This window comes from Juglans microcarpa x Juglans regia, chromosome 2S, assembly GCF_004785595.1.
Source record: "Juglans microcarpa x Juglans regia isolate MS1-56 chromosome 2S, Jm3101_v1.0, whole genome shotgun sequence".
Classification (NCBI taxonomy): Eukaryota; Viridiplantae; Streptophyta; class Magnoliopsida; order Fagales; family Juglandaceae; genus Juglans; species Juglans microcarpa x Juglans regia.
In genome coordinates, this window is record NC_054597.1 from 32,253,776 (window position 1) to 32,261,511 (window position 7,736).

Genomic DNA, 7,736 nt, shown 5'->3' on the forward strand with positions numbered 1-7,736 from the left:
GGCTCAACACTTTCTTCGAACTTCCAGTTTCGGCATCAATGGAAGCATGAGTGCTTGCAACTGTGGTCTGGGGCTTCGATTTAGTGTAAATTCCATTCATTGCCTTTAGCTTCTGTGTCATGTCTAGAGAATTATCTTCGTTTTCACATGCATTTGTAGCTACTTGGTAACATAATTTTATCAAACCAGAGTACAGACTAGCAGCTGGTTTACCACTCAAGTCATCGTAACTGCTTCGAATGAGACCATATCTACGTTTAATGTCATTTCTCCACCTCTCCATAATGTACTTTTCCGGCAACACTTAGACATCCCTTGAAGCAAAAATTGAAAGAATGTGCCTACATATAATCCATCTCATCTCAAATAGTCCACACATGCCTTTTGCCTCACACTCATCTTCATTGAAGTACGCCTGCAAAGTTAACTTCCTGATGCTGTCTTCAACTACCCTTTGGTCATTAACTTGATACGTGGTAATTGCCCCTACTGTTTTTATGACAACACAATAAAAGTAGATAATCCCCATTACTTATGACTGCACTTCCTTAAATTTAGAATTCGTATACACAACTTGAAATTTTTTCTCCACGAGTAAATGAGATATACAAGGGATTGTGCAATTGAATGAGTGGAAATTCGTTGCCATCTCATTCTCTACTTTCTTCCTCAATGCATTGTCGAATTGATCAACGAATCTTTCAACGTAGTCCCTAAATGTACATATCCATAAAAAAAGGCATTCATGCTCTCACTCCTCTGAGTTGTGCTCATCCCAGCCCCAAATGTATTTTTCAGGTATACGGGAACCCACTACATTCGCTCACTATAGAGACTTTGAAGCCATGCATTTTTTTTCAAATTGTAAGTGTCAATAAACACCTCTCAAGACTTCTCAAACTCGTCAGAAGTCTGAGAATCATAAACACATCTCTGCAATACACTTTTCAACCTACACTTAAATTCAACATGTGAGCCCAATTTCTCTGGCAGTTTTCTCATTATGTGCCACAAATGGTATCTATGCAGGGTATTTGGAAAGACTATTACAATAGCATTTTTCATGGTTTTGTCTTGATCAATGATGATAGCTTTTGGCGCCCTCCCATCCATACATTTCAACCAAGTGTCAAATAACCAAACAAATGTTTCAGTATTTTCACTCGATATCAAACCTGCTCCCAAAAGTATTGACTGTCCATGTGGTTAACACCAACAAACGGAGCAAATGGCATACCATATCTATTTGTTAGGTATGTTGTATCAAATGTCACAACATCCCAAAATAATCATATGCTGCTCTGCTGCGTGCACGGCCCAAAAGATATTTTTTAATCGACTCTCATCATCCAAATCCATCGATGAGTAAAACTCATAATTCTTATACTGCATCCTCTAAAAATAACCACGAAGTGCATCAGCACCTCATTTGCCAAGTCTAAGGTATCGAGCCTTGTCTATATAATTCCTTGCATCTTTTTCAATAAATGAAAGTTTCTCAAAACCACCAACCTCGACAACCAATGCGTTAAAACTTTTGGCCATAGCTATGTCTGCCTTGTCGTTAATATCTAACTGCCTCTTCACGGAATCATCAATTGCGCGATTACATCTAAAAAATCCTGTCTTTTGTGGACTTAACCTATGGTTATGTGCATTGTAGACAGTAGTTATAAGTAAGACACCATTAGCTAAAACTACATTAATTCTCGCCTTACAATCATTATTCGTTGTCGGACGTGGTTTATAAATGTTGGTAATACGTTTCCTTGCCTTACCACCACTAGCACACCCAAGTGTTACATATTTAACACTCTCATCATCTTCCTTTTTACTTCTTTGGGTCATCATGCTGAATCCAGCCTGTCTCCTATATTGCTTGTAGTAGTAAATGAGTTCTTTTTCAGTTTTAAAAAGCATACTCGGCGTTGGCTCTGAAACCCCATCATCATCATCATTTCCTGGTGTTGGTTCTGAAACCCCATCATCATCATTTCCCAACGTTGGATCTAAAACCCCATCATCATCATTTCCTGGCGTTTGCTCTAAAACCACATCATCATCATTTCCTGGCGTTTGCTCTAAAACCACATCATCATCATCATTCCTCAGCACTACAACATGATTATCAATCACTACCTCACCATCTCTCACATTTGGGGTATCCATATAATTACTGCTTTCTGAAAAAAATTGTGGTCGCCTAGTAGATGTGCATTCTTCCCCTTTCTCCATCAAGAACAATCTTCATTTATTTAAAGCACAACATGAAAGTAAAAATATATATATATATATTTAAAACACAACAAATTAACAAACCTGACAACCAAGAATAGAAAACAATTGAAGCAAAAGTTAATAAATGCTAGAAACAAACTTCAAAAGTATGATTATGTTTCTAACATAGGCAATATATGTTAGTAGAAGATAATTAAAAACAATAAAATCATGTATACTGTTTTATTTATTTATTTATAACTAGAAATAATCTAGTTAAATCTTTGACTGATTATTGTTTATATGTTGTTTTTGCCTATTATGGAATCATGTATACACTAATCTCATATGAAAAAAAATACCCCTTCTGGTTTTTTTGCTGGATACAGATCTATTGGGACTCACAAACACATTAATGAAGTGTAAGTTGCATGTAGATAGTAGTATTTATCCAACAAGCAGCGTGAATACCACTCATAAACACATTAATATGATTTCATTGTTTCATGCTTTATGCAGCGGAAACTCAAAAACCAGATACTATGTAATAATATGATAATACACCCATGGGTCATAGTCGGTGTTTGCAAACTGAAATAATTGAGGGAAAGAGTGCACAGCTCAGAGGACTGTGCTTTCCCCAGACTCAGCCGACACATGGACTGTGCTTTCCCCAGACTCAGCCAACACATGTTACATATCTTTGTGCAGCAGGACTAGCTAAAATATGAAATCAGTGTGTGGATAATCCAGAGTGCAAACTAGCTAAGTTTCTCTACCAACCCATGATGTATGTAAATAAATAAGTGTAGATCAAGGTTCTCTACCAAGGAGGTCATCGGCAGTCGATGGTGGGTTGAGAGTGATCGTCTATGGTGGAGGAGAGAGCCGTTGGGTCGAGGGGCACTCACGGCGCAAAGGGAAACGTATGCCTGGTTGATTTGAATTTGGAAAAAAATTTGCTTTAGATTTAAGTTGTAGAGAATGAAGGGTAATTTTGTCAATTCATACTTTAAGCTGAGGATAAAATGGTCATTTCATGTACTACTCAAATAACAGTCTGCGCGTTGTGCTGTTATAGGCCCGTGTAATTGATCCACAAGTTCTCGTGATCGATTTGCAAATTTCAAATCACGTTATCAAAAGTCAATCCCTTCGATGAAGAGCCAACTATGTAATCATTGCTTTAGAATGTTACCGAGTCATTGGGCAAAGGTAGAACCTTTACTGTAAATTAATGAAATCCTAATGCTATTATTATAATTATAATGTGCAGGCAAATTAAATATTTATAAAAGAAATGTTATAAAGAAGTTAGACATTTTTACATAATTAATATATATGATTTGTCATTTTTATTATTTTATTTAAATATATATATTTAAATATTAAGATAAAAAGATAAAAATGACAAATAACATATTAATTAAACATAAATATATAATAAAGCTTTAACAACTCTGATTCGCATGTTAGGCCTAGTTTATTTTCAGAGCTTATCTCAACTCATCTCATCTCATCTAATGATTATAATTTTCTTAAATTTTCACGTAAAATAAAATAAATAATTTAATTTTTTTAAATTTCAAAACAAAAATAATATTAAAAGAATATATTATAATAATATTTTATTTAACTTTTAATTTTAATATCAAATCAACTCATCTCGTCTCGTCTCATCTAATTTATGAAAACAAATATTCTGTATTTATTTATTTAATTTCAGAGAATATAGTAATGAAAACCGTATCAAAACCTTGATACTCACTAAATGTCTCCGTCAAACCATATCTCTTCATGAAAAAAGCCCCTAAGTATGGGAAAAGCTTATTTGCCCACCTAGTATGACCGATGATCAAAATTTTTTTTATTTAGCGATTAAAAAAGTAATTTTAAATATATTAGTGTATTTTTTTATTTTTTAAAAATATTAAAAAAATATGAAAAGAAAAAAAAAAAAAAAAAATGGGGCAGAGTAGCCTCACCCTTCAAGTATTTGTGAACTTTCTTTCTTTAAAAAAAGAAATAAATAAATAAACGTACATGTAAACGTGCTTATGAAATGTTTTTAATGCCTATAAGTAATATTTATTCTTTAATTTGTAAGCATAGGGGGGAAAAGAAAATAATAAGCCTACAAGTCCCATTCTCAAAGCTATCTCATTTCCTCTTGAAATAATTTGAGAACTGACCAATTAGATAATGTAAAACTGCAGACCCAGGCCAAGCTCGTGGAACACTTTTTTAGTCATGACTTTAAAAAAAATTAAAAAAAAATTAGAATTGTTGACCAAGATTCATAAGCTCAGAGCGAAGAGATAACATGCATGTTAACAAGACATATCATATATATGGATTCCCTTGTGAAATAATTTGAGAACTAACCAAGATAAATGCAAACACGGACCAAGCTCGTGGAACACTTTTTATTCATGATTTTAAACAAATTAAAAAAAAAAAAATCATTTTAAAATTGTAGACCGATCATAGATTCATAAGCTCAGAGCAAAGACATAACATGCATGTTAAGAAATATCATAAGGATATACACATATATATAAAATGATAGGTACACCTACAAAGTATACCTATCATTTGTAACGAATTATGTTTTTTTTTATTAACATTTGTGTTTGTTTATTTTTTAATATTATATTTTTTAGTTTTAGTATTTTTTTAAATACACAAAAAATACTTTAAAAAAGAACACAATACACTAGTCGGTACCCAATTCAATACCGACTGTTGATGGGAGTAGCACTAAAAATCCTAATATGTGTATGTGTATGTGTATGATGCATGCGCATGGATTTTGGTGTTAACCAATAAATAACCAACAAACTCGATCAAACATCATCCAAAGTGTAAGACTATATACAAAAATCCAACTCATTAGCCTCAAGCAAATAGTTATTCTATTTGCAAGTCGGTATGTAAAATACATGTCATGTAATTCGTGTTCATGAGTCATGTTCATGTCGTGATAAGTTATTGACATTTGACACTATGGATCAACCCAAATACAACCCGTGACTCGTTAAGTAACACGATCCATTTAAATAATGGGTGACACAATATGACTCGTTTTGATCCGTTTAATAATTAATTAGAAATTGATCAACGCAATACGACTTGTTTCAACCCATTTTATGTATATGGGTTGAATTGACCTGTATAACTCATTTAATATCTCAAAAAATAAACAATAAGGCTACCTATTAACAAAAATATCAATATTTTTCAGATTTTAACCTATAAGAAAACCAATGTTACAAATTCAACAATAACAAATATAAGTATAGGTCCAAAATTACAATCTCAACAACAAAAATATAAGTATATTGAGAAATATCAATATTACAATCCAACAATAATAAAACTGTAATTTTGACATAAAATTAAACAGATTATTGCAAGTTGATTTCAAGTTAAGCAGGTTAACCCGTTTATTAATTATGTCTTAATGGGTCAACCTATTTTAACCCCAACTCATTTATATCAAACTCAAACCCACTAATTCATATCGTGTTAGGTTTACGGGTCGTGTCATATATTGTCATCCCTAATAAGCAATTTGTTTGATGCGTTATCTATACCGGCTAGTAAATAGGGTTTTGTTTTTGGCAAAATAGAGTCTAATGATTCATGACACCCTAATTGACAATTCCAGTTTCAACCTCGCATTTTAGCTAAAGATTTCGGATCAAGGTCCTGAACTCCTTTATGTCATAAAATTCCTTCCCGATGCAAAAGACATAGAATTTGGAAGTTGTATTTTTCTATTGTAAATAAAAGATCATATAATTATAAGCAAAATACTTCAATTTTAGTTTATATATAGATATATGCATACATATATATTAGTAAAGATTCCACGTGCAAAGCATGTCTACCCGGTTGAAAATGGTGTAATTGAGCAATATGTCAGTCAAACTGAGCTTGTTTGGTGATCTAGAACTAGGGTTATTTTCTTGCGATGCTCGAAATTTTTGAGCAGTGTGTTTGTCGAATTAGATTTGCTTAGTGATTTTAAGCAATGATTATTTTATTGCAATGCTCGAAACTTTCAAGCAATGTGTTAGTTAGACTTGCCTTGCTTGGTGATCCTGAACAAGGGTTGAATTCTTGCACTACTTGATATTACCAACTAGTATGTCTGTCGAACTAGACTTGCTTGGTGATCCTGATCAAGAGTTATTTTCTACTGATATTTGGGATTACGAATTCATGTGTCTGTGGTTTTCCTAACCAAGGTTTAGATTTTCTTGCAATGTTTGGAATTATTAAGTAATGTGTCTGTCGGACTGGACTTGTTTGGTGATCCCGATCAAGATTTATTTTCTTGCGATACTCGAAATTTTTTAGCAATACATTAATCAGGTTTGTCTTGCTCAGTGATCCTAGGATAAATTCTTGCGCAATGTGTTGGTCGGATTGTGCAAGATACGTATGACCAGGTGAAAGTGTTATTGTGTTTTTTATATAGAAAAATAAAATCTTTAAAATACATATAAATTTGAACTAATCTTTAAGAATGAGACTCATGGAGGAAAAATAATAATTGTTAATATAATATTGAACTAAATAATTCGAAAATGTTTTAGAGTTTTGTCAATTGTAAAAAATAATTATTAAATCGGTAGTAGCAAATGTAGCAAACCTAATATAGATATGTGAATCAAAACATGGTTTACATATACAACTATTGTAAAGTTTAGTGTTTGTTAGCTGCGGGTATGTATTTGTTTCACACATGATCAGACTATTAAGAAGATAGTTAACTTGTTTTATGGAGATGAATTTGTTTTGTTCATAAAATTGATCTTCCCAACTCATGTATTGTTTTCTTTTATTGCAATACTTATACCTAGGTCTACATTATTTGTATAAATGAAGATGATTTGAAAAATTGTGTGTGGATATTAAAGTGAGTTGAGTTGAGTTGTGATGATAAAATATTGTTAGAATATTATTTTTTAATATTATTATTATTTTGAAATTTAAAAAAATTGAATTGTTTATTATATTTTATATTGAAATTTGAAAAAGTTGTAATGATGAATTGAGATAAGTTAAGGTGAGTTTGGTAACCAAACGCACCCTGAATGTTTTGAACTAAAGTAACGAAAATTTAAAATAGAAAGACACAAAAATATGAATTTAGTTTGACATTCTTTAATATGCTAACCCTTGTCATCGGACCACGTTTTCGTGGATGTTAGGATAAAAATTTATTAGATGGTCTTATTTCTAAATAACTCGTACTATACGGTGTTATTCCTAAAAATAATCGCTTATGAACCTAATCCGAAGAATGTCATAGCACAAAAGGATGACCAAATTTACCTAAAATTCTTCAAAATAAATTGTAATAGTAAAAATGTAAATTTATTTAAGAAACAATATAATTTAATTAAGGTAAAATAGATAATATAAAAAATATGAAAAAAGCCCTAATAATCTATATGAAAACCTTGATGATTTTGCCTACCACTTTTAGAATTTCACAAAAAGGTGGC